Source organism: Cervus canadensis, chromosome 6 (assembly GCF_019320065.1).
Source record: "Cervus canadensis isolate Bull #8, Minnesota chromosome 6, ASM1932006v1, whole genome shotgun sequence".
NCBI classification, from domain to species: Eukaryota; Metazoa; Chordata; class Mammalia; order Artiodactyla; family Cervidae; genus Cervus; species Cervus canadensis.
The window spans coordinates 10,320,766-10,341,248 of record NC_057391.1 but is presented as its reverse complement, the minus strand read 5'-3'; the positions used below and the strand labels follow the sequence as shown (position 1 = coordinate 10,341,248).

The 20,483-nt window shown below is 42.9% G+C and overlaps 1 long non-coding RNA gene across 1 annotated transcript in view; it reads right to left on the bottom strand.

Moving 5' to 3' along the window:
• Positions 1–4,360: 4,360 nt before the first annotated feature.
• The window catches only part of LOC122443024, a 32,191-nt gene continuing 16,068 nt past the window's right edge, over positions 4,361–20,483 (bottom strand). Inside the window, exon 3 of the long non-coding RNA XR_006269876.1 lies at positions 4,361–5,356. This is a non-coding gene — a long non-coding RNA (uncharacterized LOC122443024). The remainder of the gene's footprint in view (positions 5,357–20,483) is intronic.

The window sequence follows — 20,483 nt, the reverse complement described above, 5'->3', positions numbered from 1 at the left end:
CTCCCTGAGGTGTCTCGATGAGCCCCAGGGAAGGTGAACTTGTCGAGGGAAAGCCTAAGAGCCCTACCTCAGCACTGACCCCCGGGAGGGCCGTGGAAGCCCACTCAGAGAAAAGCACGGTTACCCAGAGAAACGCACCTCAGCTCCAGACCCCAGACATCTGAGCGCTGACATTCAGACGCAGGCACAGAGTTTTCCGTGACAGAGGCCAGGCCGGGTCTCTACCCAGGTCTCCGCGTCCTGCCGCACAGAGAACCCGGTCAGGTGTAAATGTTCTCATCGTAGAAGCACGGCCTCATCTAAACATAATCGGTGTAGACAGGACCTGGAGAGGTCTGAATCGACCATGTAGACAGAACGTGGTCAGGTTCAAAGCAGCTTAGGGCTGCGCTCCCAGGAGGCACAGGTCACACCCCCGGGTCTCATCGCTGGACAGGGGGCTCACCCGCATGTGGGAACTAGGATCTACCCTTGTTGAAGAAGAGATCACCCCTGGGCTCCACACTTCACCCACGTCAGGAAACGGAACAAAAGCTTCGTCACTAACATCTCAAGGGGCAGAACAGAGCAGTGAGCAGGTTCTGTGGCCACGTGGTTCTCGGGGCCAGGGAGAGCCAGGAACCTCGAGCGCAGCCCGGGGTCCCCCAGGGACAGACCGGAAGTGGCCTGGCTGCAGCGTCCCAGGCTTCCAGCAGGAGGCGCTGCCCCCAGACGCCCGGGAGGGACCATCCTGCGGGGTCCCGTGGAGACAGCGGGTCCGTCCATCCTGATGGTCAGTTAGGGGGTGGAGCACGCTCAGCTCCTGCTTCCCCACAGGGTGTGGGGGGAGAGTGGCTGACACCTCCTAGGATCCCGCTCAGGTGACGTCGTGCCAGGACTGATGCCCACAGGGCACTGTGCTGCATCTAAGCAGAGAATGCTGGCAGAGGTGGGGCATAGACGCCATCAGAGCAGAGAACCCACAGAGAGCTTCCAACCTGCACCCGCCTGCCCACCTCGGGTCCCAAGCCCCCAACCCATGACCCATTAGCACCCCCACCACCCCCACCTCACCCCCTCGCACACATATGCACTGCGCACCTACACACACCGTGCACACGAATAGCACATGTCCGCAAACAAGTGCGCACACATGCATAACACGCATAACACACGCATGGGGAATAAAATGAAGACCCTAAAGCATCCGTTCCTAAACACAAGTGAAGCTCACATGCCTTCTTCCCGTCTTCTGAGGTTTGATGGTTTTCAAAATAAAAAAGTTTATAAAGTAGCTAATGGTTAATGACTTTTGGATCATGGGACTTTCTTAAGTTATTCCACAAATATTACAAGACATGAGAGATAAATGTAGATATTCCATGTATCCCACGACAGAAGAACAGACAAACAGACCATGATCCATCCACACAATAAATGTTGTCTGCCTGAAAGGAAGGCAGTTCTGACACAGGCTACAGCATGCATGAACCCTGAGGGCATTATGCTCAGTGACATAAGCAAGACATGGAAGGACAAATAATGATTAAGTCCACTCATACAAGGCCCCTGGAGCAGTCAGCTCCATAGACACAGAAAGCAGGATGGTGAGTGCCAGGAGAGGAGGCAGGGGAATGCGGACTGAGTGTCTCATGGGGACTGTTTTGGTTTTGCAAGACAGAAGTAGTGACCAAACAACAAAAACAATGACACCAGCATGCACTGCAGCAGCATTTACAACAGCTGAGACACGGAAGTAACCAAAGCGCGCATGGACAGACGAATGAATAAAGAAGTCATCTATGCATAGAATGGAATATGATTGCCATGGGGAAAAAATGCCATTTACAGGGATAATCTAGAACAATCATAGATTAATCTAGAACAATCATAGTAACTGAAATACTTCAGAAGGAGAAACTGATACCAATGAGCTATTTTATAAAAGCGAAATACACACACAGTCTTAGGAAACAAACATGGTTACCAAAGGGAGTGGTGGGTGGAAGGGATAAATGAGGAGGTGGGGATTCATTTATTCTCACAAATACATACAGACTATAGAATCAACATGGACCTACTTTAGAAAGGGTAGTGTACTACACTATAATAATGTGTATGGGGGAAAAAAAGATGAATCAATATGTTTATGGAGATAACTGATGAAGAATCTCTACACCGACAAACACAACATTGTAAGTCAGCCATCCTCCAAAAAAAGTAAACGCTAACTTAAAAAAAATCAAAAACAAAAACAAGGGTTAATGAGACAGGCTTCTGGCATGTGCCAGAAGAAATCATGGACTAGGAGTAACCCTGAGGCTCTGGTTACTATAGTAACAGGAGTAGGGGATGAAGAAATCCTGTCTCCTTGTGGCCATTTCCCACAACAGAAACTTTAAAGCTATTACTTTTGCTACAGTGAGATAAGAAAAAGTTTTTTCCCTTTGGTCTTTTGATTCCTTCTCTACTTAAGCTGCTCCTGATCTATAATCTGCATTGATAACTAAGTTTTCTTCTTTTCAGCAGATTAACCTATTGACTTTTCTGAAACAATGCTGAAAGGAACAAGAATACAGGAACCTTATACCTTTGTGGAAATAATCATTTTTTGGAGGAAACAGAAAGGTGGCTTTAATCCCCAAGCTGGCAGATAAGAGAACACAGTAGGCTTGTGCCTCAAGAACTGTGTCTCCCCCCAATGGGTAATCAAGGGGATCACACAGTTGGAGCTCATAGTCAGAGGTTGGAGATAAAGAGCAAATATATAAGGATCCTGTATTCTTTCTTTCTGCATTTTTGTTTCAAAATAGTCAATAGGCTGGCATCAGGGAGCCCAGTAACTTGGGTCCGGCAGGCTCAGGAGTTGGGTCCCTTGTCTTTTGTGGATTGCACTGTGGCTTTCTTCCTGTAATGCAAAAAGAGGGGAAAACAAACTATAAGGGGAGTTTTGCAGAGAGAGTACCATAAAGTACTCATATGTGTACTAGCCTAAAATTAAAAGATAATAGAAGCAAAGTATGGCTCATGCAGAGTTAGAGGGAGATATGTGTGGGATATCCCTGGAGAAGGGAATGGCTACCCACTCCAGTGTTCTTGCCAGGAAAATTTTATGGACAGAGGAGCCAGGTGAGCTACAGTTCATGGGATCACAAAGAGTCAGACACAACTGAGTGACTAACACACACACACACACACGTGTAGGATATAGCTTACTTAACAGGTTGGTCTTCTGAAAAGAAGGAAACTTAATTATCAATGCAGACTAGATCAGGAACAGTTAAAGGAGACAAGGACTCAAAAGGCAAAAGAGAAAAAGAAAACTATTTTTTATTTCACTGCAACACTTATAAACACTTCATATTCACAAAGACTGCTGGGCTCTAAATGGGCGCCTTAAAAAATGCTGCTGGCACTTTAAAAACTTCCATGGGTAACTAACTGAAAATAAATAAAAACTGGGCAGACTGTGAAGAAGAAAATTTCCACAGTCAATTCCACAGACAATATTAGTCACAATCAAAGCCCATGAAAATGTGCTGCACATCAGGAATTGTTAGAGACACGCAAATCAAAACCACAGCGAGGGAACACTGCACCTGTTTGGAAGGCCATCCTCGGTCTACAAAGGCAAACGGTGGAGAAGACATGGAGGAAAGAGAACACGTATGGTGTTGATGAGGTATAAATGCTAAGAATCACTGTTGAGAGGAGTATGGAACTGCTTTTAATTTTCAGTCAAGCTGAGCTTCCCTGATAGCTCAGTTGGTAAAGAACCCACGTGCAGGAGACCTTGGTTCAATTCCTGGGTCAGGAAGATCCCCTGGAGAAGGGATAGGCTACGCACACCAGTATTCTTGGGCTTCCCTTGTGGCTCAGCTGGTAAAGAAGCCACCTGCAATGCGGGAGACCTGGGTTCAATCCCTGGGTTGGGAAGATCCCTTGGAGAAGGGAAAGATTACCCATTCCAGTATTCTGGCCTGGAGAATTCCATGGACTGTATAGTCCATGGGGTCGCAGAGTCAGACACAAGTAAGCGACTTTCACTTTCACCAAGACAAAGACTGATTCCAGCCCAGGTCACAGGAGGACTTAAAACATGTCCTGCTCAGCATTCCCCCATTGTCAGCACCAACAAGGGCAGAAGGTGCCTGAACAGCGGCCCTGCCTGAAGCCAGCAGACGACCTCGGTGAGGGACACAAAATCAGTCACGTCTCTTCCTCGTCAGGTGGTTAACGAGGCTCCCTCCTCATAGCAAAGGGCTCCTTAACTCCAAATTCATTTTGCACAGAGAAGAGGAAAGAATCAGACATAAGCTATAAACTAAATCAAGTATCTTTATTTTTAAATATAAAATATAAAAAGTGAAGGATAAAAGCAGTAAAAATCATACTTTAAGTGAATAAATTACAAACTAAATCAACTATCTATTCTGACATATTAAAAAAGAGGAGGAGGATGGAAGCAACACAAATTACTATAAGTGACTAAGTGGGTACCACTCAAGTTCTAGTCGACTCCACCGCTAGACTCGGCTGCACACACCGTCTGGGAACCAGGGCTGCTCTTTCCATCACACCAGGAGGAGACTTCTTTGTCACCGGGGCACGGAGAGAACCCAAGTCTGTGCCTTCAGGCACCTCTTCTGCCAGGCTCCAAGCAGAAGGCTCCACTTGATTTGTGTGCTTCATCTTTTCCTGCAGGTTAATGGGGGTAAAATGAGGCAAAGGAAGCACCTAGAACTTGGGCACCTCCCCTTTCTGCAGCTGTTTTATTTTCTTCTCTTTCTGTAAGTGACTTTTTTGAATCAAAAGAGAAAGGGTGCATTTCCACAGTTCTCCTCACCGGGATTTTGGGCTTCAGAGGTATTCCATCAAGGGACAGTTATTGAGCTCTTATCACTACTGACTGCTCCTCATCCTCATCTTCTTGGGTGGGTTTTGGGGTTCTCTTCTTCCAAGCAAAGGCAGGAGTCCTGGGGACAGTGAGTGGAATTTCTTTCTTCTCAGGAACACCCACAACACCTAACAAGATGCGAAAAGGGCAAGGCTTCACATAAATTTAAAGTGTTTATCCTCCAATACACTCTGCTTCTCGCTGTTTGATTCTTTTCTCCGTTTCAAAATCAAAGCCAGTAGGCACGGTGGGTGGCTGGCTTCTCTGGCAGTTTCTTAGGGAGAATGCCCCCACTGTAAAGAATTCCAGAATCCAGTTTCCGTGCTTTAAATATGTAGAGCCCTGCTTCTACAGGATTACATTCCTTAGATTTTGCATTTATTTCCAACACCTCCACCACCTCTTGCTGCATTTTTTTTCTCTTCTCTGACTCTTACTTCTCAGTACTTTTTAGGATCTTCTGTATATGGGAAAAAGAACCTGAAAAAGAATAGATACGCGTTTATGCATGACTGAATTAAGTTCCTGTACACCTTACACAAACACTGTTATAGCCACGCTCTCCGGGAAACAGACTCACTCAGAAGGACAATGCAGATAGTGGAGTGCAGTTTAGTACACCAGCGGGCCCAAGGCAGAGTCTCCTCTTAGCCAAGGACCCCGACCAGCATTTGTGAAAATCTTTTATACCCCATGTGTACATGTCCAAACCCACCACCCCAATTCCCTTGAGACTTAGATAAACAAAGGTAGGGTAAATACAACTACAATAACCCCATCATTCACGTGTTATGTGTTCAAACAATCAATAATCAATAAGCCCGCAGTTACATTCCAAACAGTTAATAATCAATAAGCTTGTGGTCACGTTCTAACCAGTTAATAATCGATAAGCCTGTGATTACATCCCGATAGATATGGAAAAAATTTATGACCTGTCCGGAGACAGGGGTGATTACGGTATGTTTCCTCTTAGGCAATGAGTAACCTGGATGTGATCTTCAAGATTCCCCTGTCCGGAGGGGGTCTTATCCTTCCATTATCGTTCCCACAGGCACTAAGCAGAGAGTTCAGAGTCCACTGGAGAGGCAGCCGAGCATGATCAGCACAGATAGGCCTGAGATGGAGTCCTGGCCCTACGAATTCCTTCTTCAACACAACATTGGAAATCAACTTTTTTCTTCCAATGTAAGATCAAAATGAAATTGCACAGAAAGAAGGAAGAATGGGGCATGAAAAAAATGCTGCTGGCACTGTTTATGACAACAACGTGTAAAGCTGTGCTGATGGGTACTTAATATTCAGAAGGCCCATGGGGTTGTGAGTAAACAACACCTGCCTTCAAGGACTGTTCTAGGAGTGTTCGTCAAAACACAGGGCAGACGTTCAAAAGCCAATTGCTAGATGTTTCACTCATACCCTTTAAAAAAAAATCACAGAAAATGATGTTAACCTTGCTAAATATTAGAGAAATCCAAATCAAAACTACAATGAGGTATCACCTCACGCTGGTCAGAACAGCCAATGTCAAACACTCTACAAAGAACCAAGGCTGCAGAGGGTGTGGAGAAACGAGAACCCTCCTCCATCGACGCTAGAATGCCAACTGGGAACAGCCACGATGCAGACAGTGTGCATGCATGCTAAGGCATTCCAGTCCTGTCTGACTCTTTTTGACCCTATGGACTGTAACCCACCAGGCTCCTCTGTCCATGGGATTCTCCAGGCAAGAAATACCGGAGTGGGTTTCCTCCAGGGGATCTTCTCCACACAGGGATCGAACCCACGTCTGTTTACTGTGTTGGCAGGTGGGTTCTTTACCACTAGCATCACCTGGGAAGCCCATAGAAACAGCGTGGAGCTTCCTTAAACAATGAAAATGGGAATGAAATTACAATATTCCTGTTGACTTAAAAAATATTCACAACCTAAAAGTTAAGAGTTATGTTTTATTCAGTGGGAATTTTTAGGACTTCAAGCTCAGGAGACACCATCTCAAGCAACCCTGAGAGAACTGCTCCTGGGAGGGGAGGGGAGGAGCCAGCTTATACAGAGCTTTGTAACAAAGGGCAGGTAGTCTGAATATCAAAAGATTACTGTTAAAGAAAACCAGACATCCTGAGTCAAGGAATTTAGTGCTTTTCTGTGTATGGGAAGATGCAAGAGTCAGGGCTCACGGAAATCATTCCTTTCACATGCACCTCACCTATCTGGGCCAGCATCCTGTTTTCACATCCTGAGCTTCCTTTCCTCAGGGCTCACCTTAGGGAGTGTCTGCAGTCTGATGCCTGCTAGAGAGCTGATATTCTTCTCCTTCCTGAGTTCCTGAGGTCTCACCGGCTCATACCGGAGAGTTGCAATTGCTGCTGTATATTGTCACCCTGCTTATTTAACTTATATGCAGAGGACATCATGAGAAATGCTGGGCTGGATGAAGCACAAGCTGGAATCAAGATTGCTGGGAGAAATATCAGTAACCTCAGATATGCAGCTGATACCACCCTTATGGCAGAAAGTGAAGAACTAAAGAACCTCTTGATCAAAGTGAAAGAGGAGAGTGAAAAAGTTGGCTTAAAGCTCAACATTCAGAAAACTAAGATCATAGCATCTGGTCCCATCACTTCATGGGAAATAGATGGGGAAACAGTGGAAACAATGGCTGACTTTATTTTTGGGGGCTCCAAAATCACTGCAGGTGGTGATTGCAGCCATGAAATTAAAATTCTTACTCCTTGGAAGGAAAGTTATGACCAACCTAGACAGCATATTAAAAAGCAGAGACATTGCTTTGTCAAGAAAGGTCTGTCTGGTCAAGACTATGGTTTTTCCAGTGGTCATGTATGGATGTGAGAGTTGGACTATAAAGAAAGCTGAGTGCAGAAGAATTGATACTTTTGAACTGTGGTGTTGGAGAAGACTCTTGAGAGTCACTTGGACTGCAGGAGATCCAACCAGTCCATCCTAAAGGAGATCAGTCCTGGGTGTTCATTGGAAGGACTGATGTTGAAGCTGAAACTCCAATACTTTGGCTACCTGATGCGAAGGGCTGACTCACTGGAAAAGACCATGATGCTGGGAAAGATTGAGGACAGGAGGAGAAGGGGATGACAGAGGATGAGATGGTTGGATGGCATCACTGACTCGATGGACATGTGTTTGAGCAAGCTCTGGGAGATGGTGATGGACAGGGAAGCCTGGTGTGCTGCAGTCCATGGGGTCGCAGTGAGTCAGACATGACTGAGTGACTGAACTGAACTGAACTGAATCAGCTCTGAATATTCACAAGGCAGGCAGGGCTGGAAAGGACACCTGCCCTCAAGTGAAGTCCTTGGGGGTAAATCACAAAACAATGAATTTAAAACAGGGTCAACGTTCAAGAAGCCAATTTCAACAGGCAAACTGTACTCACACTGTATAGGATCAAAAAGTACATGGAAACAAAGTTCACATGACTAATTATCAAGTCAATGCAAATCAAAGCAACACTGAGGAATCACCTCACCACGGTCAGAATGGCCATCATCAGAAAGACCCGCAAAGAATAAATGCTGCAGGGGTCAGAGACAAAAGAGAATCTTCCTTCTTTCTTGGTGGGGGTGTAAATGGGTGCAGCCACTGTGGAAAACAGCACGGAGGTTCCTTAAAAAACTCAACACACAGGAACCATATGATCCCACTCCTGGGTTGAGATACAGAGAAAATCATAATTTGAAATGACTCGTGCACCCCTATATTCAGAGAAGCACTATTTATTAGAGCCGAGATGGAGAATCAACAAACACAGCCAGAGACCAAAAATGGAAGACTGATTGAGACAGCTAGACACTAGAATACTCCTCAGTCATAAAACAGAATTAAATAATGCCATTGGCAGCAGCAAAGATGGACCAAGACATTACCATGTGCAGTGAAGTAAATCAGAGAGAGAGAAATATCATCAGATATCACCTACAGGAGGAATCTATCAATTTATACCAATGAACTACTGTACAAAACAGAAAAAGACTTACAAACTTTGAAAACCAACTTACAATTACCAAAAAAAAAAAAAAAAAAAATTAGGGAGAGGGGTAAAGTAAGACTTTTGCATTATCACATACACACGAATACATATCCAATAGATAATCATAAAGAAAAATAGTGAGCTGCACAGAAAACCCTACTGAACACACTGTTCAGAGCAAGAATAGATATATATCTAGATACATTCGAATCAAGTTCCTGGACACCTAAAACAGCATAGTGGAAATCTGCACTATTCCAATATATAATAAAGAAAGTCAAAAAAAAAAAGAAAGTCAATACAAAAGAATGCTCAAACTACCATACAATTGCACTCATTTCAAATTTTTGCCAGGTAATGCTCAAAATCCTTCAAGTTATCCTTCAACAGGATGTGAACTGTGAAATGCCAGATGTTCAAGCTGGATTTAGAAAAGGCAGAGGAACCAGAGATCAAATTGCCAACATCCACTGGATCATAGAAAAAGAAACGGAATTTCAGAAAAACATCTACTTCTGCTTCACTGATTACACTAAAGCCTTTGACTGTGTTCAGTTCAGTTCAGTCGCTCAGTCATGTCCAACTCTTTGCGACCCCATGAGCCACAGCACGCCAAGCCTCCCTGTCCATCAACAATTCCCGGAGCCTACCCAAACTCATGTCCATTGAGTTGGTGATGCCATTCAACCATCTCATCCTCTGTCGTCCCCCTAAGGAGATCCAACCAGTCCATCCTAAAGGAGATCAGTCCTCGGTGTTCACTGGAAGGACTGATGTTGAAGCTGAAACTCCAATACTTTGGCCACCTGATGTGAAGAGCTGACTCATTGGAAAAGACCCTGATGCTGGGAAAGATTGAGGGCAGGAGGAGAAGGGGACAACAGAGGATAAGATGGTTGGATGGCATCACCGACTCAATGGACATGACTTTGGGTAGGCTCCGGGAGTTGGTGATGGACAGGGAAGCCCGGCATGCTGCGTTTCATGGGGTCGCAAAGAGTCAGACATGACTGAGTGACTGAACTGAACTGAACTGAGCTGATGGGACCGGAGGCCATGATCTTAGTTTTCTGAATGTTGAGCTTTAAGCCAACTTTTTCCACTCTCCTCTTTCACCTTCATCAAGAGGCTCTTTAGTTTTTCTTCACTTTCTGCCATAAGGGTGGTGTCATTTGAATATCTGAGGTTACTGATATTTCTCCCGGCAATCTTGATTCCAGCTTGTGCTTCATCCAGCCCAGCATTTCTCATGATGTACTCTGCATATAAGTTAAATAAACAGGTTGACAATATACAGCCTTGACGTACTCCTTTTCCTATTTGGAACCAGTCGGTTGTTCCATATCCAGTTCTAACTGTTGCTTCCTGACCTGCATACAGATTTCTCAAGAGGCAGGTCAGGTGGTCTGGTTTTCCCATCTCTTTCAGAATTTTCCACAGTTTGTTGTGATCCACACAGTCAAAGGCTTTGGCGTAGTCAGTAAAGTAGAAGTACATGTTTTTCTGGAACTCTCTTGCTTTTCAATGACCCAAAGGATATTGGCAATTTGTGCCGGGAGCCAACAGACGAGATCCTACCCATGACAAGGTCATGAGGGAGAAAACCTGATGGGCAAGGCAGATCAGGTTTTCAAGGATTTCGAACAGGCTAGCTCACAAGATCCCACCCATGACAAGGTCATGGGGAGAAAACCTGGTGGGCAAGGCGGATCAGGTTTTCAGGGATTCCAAAAAGCTGCCCCAAAGCTGCCCCCAGTGCTCACCTTAAAGATGGTATCTGTTTTTCTGATGCTTGCTTCAATAGACTACTCCCTAATTTTTGTGATGCAGGCAGAAGGCCTTCCCTGATCTCTTTTCAAATAAGAATCAATTTAGGACTTTAATCAATAAGTTTTTTGGGTGGTGGTATTTTATGAGATTATCCAGGGTGAAAGGAGTGTTTTAATTTAAACTCCTTTGCTGGTATTTTAGTTTGTTTGGCAAATGCGTTTATGCCCTTGGTGCTAATATGCATGATTGCTTATATTATTTTAATTAGCATAAAGAACCTGATCATATAAAGGCCCTAATAGATACAGAGCCCTTTGGGGGGGTGAAGGAGCCCTATTAGAAAATATAAGAAAAAATTATTATAAAAGTGGTTATCGGCTTAACGTTTGCTTGCTGTGTTTTTGCTTTTAGTGTGCTAAGGCTGTGGTATGGAAACCATTGTTAATATAGTTGTAGATCTAGAAAAACAAGAGCTTAGCCCTAGTGTTGTAACAATGAAATAGTTGTTAATTATTAGCCAGGAGTGCTAGGCAGAGGCTGCCTCATTAAAGCCGCAGAGTCTGTATGGGGTAAAACTTTTAGATAAATTTAACTGACAACTTTTGCAGAAGAATTGATGTTGGTATTAACAAGGTCATATTTTTACTATGTTGTGACATGCTGTACTGTTGCCCTGTGAGACTGTAACTCTTCTGTTAAGATCACCACAGAAACAGAAAATAGGTTTACATTCACCTGACTTACATAAAATGTTAATAAGCCCCAAGGCCAAAATATAATGTGTAAAGATTTATTATAGAAACAAAATGCAGAAAGCATCTTGTTCTTCCTTAAGGACAAACTGATGTAATATAAACTAACCCTGTATAAACATGAGTAAGCATCTTGTATCTTGGATACATTCTGAGTGAGGGTATATAAACTGTTGTCAAAAAATAAAAGACAGACTTGGCCTTATCAAGACTGGTCTCACGTGTCTTCTATCTCTCACCGACACCGTTCATCCTGAGGGTACCCCCTGGATCCTGCCGAGGCTGGACCCCAGCAAATTTGATCTCTGGTTCCTCTGTCTTTTCTTAATCCAGCTTGAACATCTGGAAGTTCATGGTTCATGTACTATTGAAGCCTGGCTTGGAGAATTTTGAGTATTACTTTACTAGCATGTGAGATGAGTGCAATTGTGTGGTAGTTTGAACATTCTTTAACAATGCCTTTCTTTGAGATTGGAACAAAAACTGACCTTTTCCAGTCCTGTGGCCATGGCTGAGTTTTCCAAATTTGCTGGCATATTGAGTGCAGCACTTTAACATCATCATCTTTTAGGATTTGAAATAGCCCAACTGGAATTCCATCACCTCCACTAGCTTTACTCATAGTGATGCTTTCTAAGGCCCACTTGACTTTGCATTCCAGGATGTCTGGCTCTAGGAGAGTGATCACACCATCGTGGTTATCTGGGTCATGAAAATCTTTTTTGTATAGTTCTTCTGGGTATTCTTGCCACCTCTTCTTAATATCTTCTGCTTCTGTTTAGGTCCATACCATTTCTGTCCTTTATCGAACCCATCTTTGCATGAAATGTTCCCTTGGTATCTAATTTTCTTGAAGAGATCTCTAGTCTTTCCCATTCTATTGTTTTCCTCTATTTCTTTGCATTAATCACTGATGAAGGCTTTCTTACCTCTCCTAGTATTCTTTGAAACTCTGCATTCAAATGGGTATATCTTGCCTTTTCTCCTTTGCCTTTAGCTTCTCTTCTTTTCTCAGTTATTTGTAAGGCTTCCTCAGACAACCATTTTGCCTTTTTGCATTTCTTTTTCTTAGGGATAGTCTTGATCACTGCCTCCGGTACAATGTCATGAACCTCTGTCCACAGTTCTTCAGGAACTCTATCAACCTTTGAATCTATTTTGAACAGTATGAAAAGGCAAAAAGATATGACACTGAAAGATGAACTCCCCAGGTCGGTACTTGCCCAATATGCTACTGGAGAGGCATGGAGTAATAACTCCAGAAAGAATGAAAAGATGGAGCCCAAGTGAAAACAACACCCAGTTGTGTATGTGACTGGTGATGGTAGTAAAGTCTGATGCTGTAAAGAATAATACTGCATAGGAACCTAGAATGTTAGGTCTACGAATCAAGGCAAATTTAAAGTGGTCAAACAGGAGATGGCAAGAGTGAACATCAACATTTTGGGAATCAGTGAACTAAAATGGACTGGAACGGTTAAATTTAATTCAGATGACCACTATATCTACTATTGGGCAAGAATCCCTTAGAAGAAATGGAGTAGCCCCCATAGTCAACAAAAGAGTCCAAAGTGCAGTGCTTGGGTGCAATCTCCAAAACAACAGAATGATCTCTGTTCATTTCCAAGGCAAACCATTCAATATCACAGTAATCAGAAGCTGAAGTTGAATGGTTCTATGAAGACCTACAAGAACTTCTAGAACTAACACCCAAGAAAGATGTCCTTTTCATCATATGGGACTTGAATGCAAAAGTAGGAAGTCAAGAAATACCTGGAGTAACAGGCAAGTTTGGCTTTGGAGAACAAAATGAATCAGGGAAAAGGCTAACAAACTTTTGCCAAGAGAAAGCCCTCATAGCAAACACCCTCTTCCATCAATACAAGAGATGAATCCACACATGGACATCATCAGATGGTCAATATTGAAATAAAATTGATTATATTCTTTGCAGGCAAAGAATGAGAAGCTCTATACAGTCAGCAAAAACAGTACTGGAAGATGACTGTGGCTCAGATCATGAACTCCTATATGAACCATGCATATTTATTGAAGAAGAGAAAATAAAACTCAACAGTCAATAATGAGTTAATGTTGAAATCTACTGCGGGAATAAGCTCTGTAAAGGGGCACAGGATCAGACAAGCTTTGTTGGGGTTGGGTGCCAAGAAGAAGGTCAAATCAGTGGCAGGAGCTAGGACACAAAATCCAGGAGGTGGGAGGAGAAGGGGACGACAGAGGATGACATGGATGGATGGCATCCCCAACTCGATGGACATGAGTTTGAGCCAGCTCTGGGAGATGGTGAAGGACAGGGAATCCTGGTGAGCCCCATGGGATCACAAAGTGTCGGACGTGACTGAGCTACTGAACAGCAACAACAAAGCATGAGAGGCTATTCTCAATGTGCAAGGGTGAGAATGAATTTTTTTCTATGATTTAGCAGTTGTTTCAATAAAATACTTAAGAATTGTTTCAGGAATAGTGAAGAAACAAATGTTGACCAACATTCACTAGTCCCTTTAAAATGCACCAAAAAAATTTGAATCATCAGCCATTCTGACTGATTCTGAACCAGGTGGAACGATCTTATGCCCTAGCATAACTATTCTGATTTCTGAGGATAAGTGGGCATAGGTAATCCCCCCAAACCATCGCTTTTGCTCTCAACAAAAGATTATAATCAAGAAAATATAATTATCAACAGATCAGATGTCTTACTTCTGTTAGAATATGTAACAGAGTGGAAGCTATTCAGGAACTCTTACAAGGACCAAACAAATTTAATTGGCTTTGCTGAACGCCATCTTGCTTTTTTATTTCTTCTTTCTCCCTTTCTCCTCTCCTTCCCTCCTTTCTCCTTTCTTCAGACTTTCATACTGAGCACACTTGTTTCTAAGCTTACTTTAAAATTGAAGCATAGTTGATTTCTAAAGCTGTGTTAGTTTTCAGGTGTATAGCAAAGTGATTCAGTTTTGCATACATGTATATCTGTATCTTTTTTCAGATTTTTCCCTTAGAGGTTATTACAAAATATTGAGTATAGGTCCCCATACTACATAATAGGTCTTTGTTGATTATCTATTTTATATATGGCAGTATATATATATGTTAATCCCAAACTCCTAACTTCTTCCCCCTCCTTCCCCTTTGGTAAAAATGTTTGTTTTCCATGTCTGTGGAGCCATATCTGTTTTGTATATGTTAATTTGTATAATTTTATTAGATTCCACACATAAGTGCTGTCATATGATATTTATCTTTTTCTGTCTGGCTTACTTCACTTAGCATGAAAATAGGTCCATCCATGCCGCTGCCAGTGGCATTATTTCATTCATTTTGATGGCCAGTAATATTCATTGCATACACACACACACACACACACACACACACACACACATATAGGCTTCCTTGGTGGCTCAGACTGCAAAGAAGCTGCCTGCAGAGAAAGAGACCCAGGTTTGATCAATGGGTCAGGAAGATCCCCTGGAGAAGGGAATGGCAACCCACTCCAATACTCTTGCCTGGAAAATTCCATGAACAGAGCAGCGTGGCAGGCTACAGGTCATGGGATCTCAAGGAGTCACTCACGGCCAAGTAACTTCACTTCTCAAGAATCAGACTGCTTGCCCCTTCTTGCTAGGATGTCATCTGACAGTATGTTTCGCCTGATCAGGGTAAACACAGGCATGGCCATCCACATTTCCAGAACACTCTCCACCGATATTTTTGTTCAGAATCGGTGCACTGTGTGTATGCTATGAGTGTCTTTACACAGCTCTCAATGAGGAGGGAAAAGTGTTATCTTCAAGCTGGAAATCCAGGCAGTAAGGAAAATCACTATATTCTTCCTGTGAAAGCAGGATTGTTGCAGCGCTGCTTGCCACTTCTTAGTGGGAAGTCATCACCCAGGGCACTTTCACCAAATTCAGCTGAGAACAGGTGTGCAAGTCAGCACCCACAGAACACTCCCCACTGAACTCTTTAATTAGCAAATGGTGCAATCTGTCCTTGGGCTCCCTTACACAGCTCTCTAACTACAGGGACATTTGCTTTTCTTAACACGGGATTTGGAGCCTAATGGTAGAAGCAGCATTTCTTAGTGCGGCTGCAATTCCTTGCCGCTGGATCATTTCCAGTGGAATGTAAACTCCTTTGGTAACAAAACTAGACGGCACTCAGCACTCTCAGACACACAGCCTGTTTCCTCATGGGCAGTCCCAGTATGACCTAGGTTTGGGTTCACAAGGCTTGGAAATGCGAGGAAACATACTGGTTGTGACTTTGGAAATGAGGGGCTCTGTGCAAACCTGGAGTTCTCACATCTTAAAATCTAGACTGTTGCTGATTGACAGATTCCTGAAAATCACTCTCTTTTTCCCCTTTCATTCATCAAAGGAACATAGATTTCACAGCATTCTGTTTGCTGAGAGCAACAGACTGCTCAGAAATCCTTGCTTGGAGGTCATTTTTAAGTAAAAATTTCCCCTCACCTGTGTTACAGTAGGCAAAACCCCCTCACTCACAGGGAAAAGCAAACAAACATCAAATGTCTGTTCCATCAAGTTTTCTCTGTAGGAAGGATCCAGTGATCCTAGGTCTGTCTGGAAAATTCTTGGATACTGCAGGGACACATACTGAGTGTGAACCTGGATACTGGACCTTCTTGGCAAAATTAGCATTTTCTTTCTGTTGGCCCTAAAAAGGTGCCGCCTAGCGGTTACCTAAAAATCCATCCAATTGCTGTTTTCTTACTTGTGACAACAATATCTTTGGTCAACCTTTTGAGATTTGTGAAGCAGAAGGCGGCTTGCGACTCCTAGCCGCTGGCCCATTTCCAGTGGAATGTCAACTAATCTAGGTAACAACAGTACGGCACCCGCACTCTCAGACACACTCCCGCAGCCTGTTTCCTCATGGCCAGTCCCAGTATGACCAAGGAATGCGTTTACAAGGATCGGAAAGTGCAGGGAAACATACCGCCTTGACCCTGGAAATTAGGGCCTCTGGGCAAACCTGGAGTTCTCACATCTTAGAATCTAGACAGTTGCTGATAGATGCCTGAAAAGCGCTATTTTCTTGCCTTTTATTCTTTGAAGGAATGTACGTTTCCCAGCATTCTGTTTGCTGAGAGTAACACTACTTGTAAATCCTTGCTTGGAGCTCATTTTTAAGTAACAATTTCCCCTCATGGGTGTCACAGTAGGGAAGGATCCCATAAGTACAGGTAGAAACAAACAAAGAAAAAAACCCATGTTTCATCAATTTTTCTCTGTAGGAGGGATCCAGTCATCCTAAGTCTGTCTGGAAAATTCCTGGATAGTGCTTGGACACATACTGAGTGTGAACCTGGATAATGGACCTTGTTGGCAAATTAGCATTTTCTCTCTGCTGGCCCTAAAAGGTTGTGGGCTAGCAGCTGCCTAATAATCCATCCAGTTGATGTTTTCCTACTTATGACATCAATAGGTTTGGTCAAACCTTTGGGACTTCTGAAGCAAGCAGGCAGCTTGCAACTCCTTGAGGCAGGATTATTTCCATTAGAATGTCAACTAACCTCTTACCATCACTTCCTCTGGGACATTCTCATCGTTCTCATTACAACCTTCCTCCTTTAAGATGATAAGCTTGCCTGCACTGAGTTCCTCTAGCTGCATATCTAGAGGCCCTAGAACAGCAGCAGGGCCAACATTCCCACAACCAGTGATTTCTTCTACAACTCCATCTGTGTTCGTCTCACTTCTAGCTTTATCGTTTTCATTTCTCCTGTGCACTTTTGTCTCTACTGGCCAAATCTGGTTATCCACTTTGTAAAGCATCACATGGTTAACAAGGAGACAGCATAACAATGTGCTCTGCCATCCGAGGGAACTGACTAACAGATGGGCGGTGACCAATCCCTAGCAGGATTTGAGAGAAGTAAGGTGAATACTGGTCCCTGATCTTGCAGCACGTGTTACATAGGGACGGATTTGTGGACCTAACTACTGACAACTAATATACCATAGTAACTGAAATTTGAACTGTGCTGTTAGGGAACTGGTTTATTTAACTAAGTCAATGTCAGTGAAATTGATGGGCCTGGGAATTATATGAATTTGAGGACTGCCTATACACTGCTTGTTTACGTTGACCCAGTCAGGCTTGAAGCTGACTGGCTGCTGAGTAAATAAATGATTACATTGGGCCTGCCTAAATAATCCAGGATAATCTCCCATCTCCAAGTCAGCTGATTAGCAGCTTTAACACTATCTGCAAACTTAATTCACCTTTGCTATTTAACCTCATATATTCTCAGGATCCTGGGATTTGGCCGTAGACATCTCTGAAGGGCCATTACTCTGCTGACAGTAACTCCCGACTCAGTAGGATTAAGGGCCCTACCTTCCCTTTAACTCCCTCAAAACTCCCATCTTCTAATTTCTCTCATCTACACTTTGACATCCCCAAGCTTCCCGTCATTTATATACTGTTTTGTACCCATAATTAAACCATTTGTACTACATTCATGGATTTATTCTAAAATCTGAAAAAATCAGTAACTTTTAATTTTACTATATAATTCTAGGCTCAAAGTAATTTTCCCCTCAGAATTTTGAAGGTGTTGCTCCATTGTGTTACTAACATCCAGTGTTTCAAATGAGATGTCTAGATGTCTGATGCTAATCTGATTTTATCTGGGGGAGTAGAGGTAGGAGGAACTCTGTTCCCAAGTATTCTATCCACAGGAGGTTGGGTGGGGGTGATGATGGGTATAATTCACCACTTAAGAATCTCTGTTAACACTCTTGCTTTTTTGCTGCGTTTCACCCTGGCCCTCTCTCGCCTCTAGGGGGCCTTTCCATGGTTCTTTTGTTGGACTAGTGCCCTCCTTGGGAGCATTTCCCTGACTTGTGGCTTCTATTTTAAGTAGCAGCTTCCCCACCCAGCCTCATGCACCACCATTTTCCTCTTCCAGTTTTCTATTTTTCAGAAACTGTCCATATCTGTCATCTACCCTCATTTGCTTTAACGTAAGGAACTTGTTCCTGTTATCCCTTTGAAAGTCAAAGTGTTAGTAGTTCAGTTGTGTCCAACTCTTTGTGATCCCATGGGCTGTAGCCAGCCAGGCCCCTTTGTCCACGGAATTCTCCAGGCAAGTATATTGGAGTGGGTAACCATTCCCTTCTCCAGAGGATCTTCCTGACCGAGGGATCAAGCCTGGGTCTCCTGCATTGCAGGCAGACCCTTAAAGATCTGAGCCACCAGGGAACTATCATTTTAAATGAATGAATGTAAGATCCCTATCTTATACCACTAAAATAACTCAAAATTAAAGACATAAATATAAGATCTGAAATCATAAAACTCCTAGAAGAAAACATAGGGAAAAAGCTCCCTGACTTTGGTCTTGACAATGATTTCCTGGATATGACACTTAAAGCACAAACAACAAAGGCAAACAAATGAACAAACAAAAAAAAGTGGGGCTATATTAAACTAAAAAGCTCTGCATAATTTTAAGTCAACACAACCTATGGACAGGAAGAAAATATTTGCAAAGCACATATCTAATAAGGGGTTAGTATCTGAAATATGCAAGCAACTCAAACTCAATAGTAAAAAAATCAATCTGATTAAAAATTGGGCAATGGACTGGAATAGGTACAGGTACAAGAAAACTCAATAGTGCTGATCATCAGGGAACTGCAAATTGAAACTACAATGAGATATCTCATCATACTTGTTATGAAAGAGACAACAGATAAGCAAGACAAATGCTTGCAAGGATGTGGAGAAAAGAGAACCCTAGAACACTGTTACTGAGAATGTAAATTGTACAGTCACTGTGGAAAACATTATGGAGGTTCCTCAAAAAATTAAAAATAGATCCACCATATGATTCAGCAATTCTACTTCTCAGTATATATCTGAAGGAAGTGAAATCACTATCTGGAAGAGACACCAGTGCACCTTCATATTCATTGCAGCATTATTTACAATAGTCAAGGCATGGAAAAAATCTGAGTGCGTATCAATGAATGAATGGATAACAGAGCTGTGAGATATATAATAGAATATTATTCAGGCATAAAAAGAGAAATCCTGCCATTTCTGACAACATGGATGGAACTTGAGAGTGTTATACTATGTGAAATAATCTGACAGAAGAAGACAAATTATGCATGATCTCACTTATAAGTGGAATCCAATAAGAGTGAATTTACAGAAAAAATAAATGTAGATATTGAGAAAGATGGGTGATAAATGCTATCATTAAATCTGCCATTTTGAACCCCAAACCTCTTCCCTTGTGTTTTAAAATTCTTTCACCAGAATGGAAATATAAGACAAGCCTCATCATATGAGCTATCCTCATCCTGAGGTGCCCTGGTAACCCCTCGTCCTGATTTGGGCATAAGAGCTCAAAATGGGACATGATGGGGTTCCCTTGCCCCTGCCTCCCATCACCTAAGAGCTTGTAGTTCTTGGCTCACTCATTTCCCTGAAACCCAGGGACTCCAGCGTTAACTATGGTAAAACTGAAGCCCAAGAGTTCTTATCTTAACAATTTGATTCTATTAATCTGAACTAACAGCTACTCAAAGGCCTGTTTGCCCTCTGTATAACTCCCTGCAAAACTCCTGTGTGTCTCCTGTATAGTAACCCTGTACAATTCCTTGTATAACTGACTCATAGATAACTCTGATTAGGTTGTCAATGAGAAAGTGTTCCTTGCCATATCAGTAAATACTTGATGTTGCAGCCATCAAGACATCACATTATAGGGCCCCCAAAGTGAGCCCCGAGGGAACTCAGGATAGAAAGAGAATGCCTGCCATCTAGCAGTCAGCTGCAGTCACCCTGATGGTGCGCCTTGCAGAGACTCAGGATGAGAAAGTACGGGATACTGGCCCCAGACAGCTGAGGAGTGATTTCAGTGAGCCCAGACTCTTGCATCTTCCCATACATAGAGAAGTACTAAATGTCTTAATTTGAGATACCTGGTTTTCTATAATTAAGTGTAATCTTTTGCTATTCTGACTTCCTGGCCTTTGTTGCAAAAATATCTACATATCCTAGCTCCTTCCTTTCCTTTTCA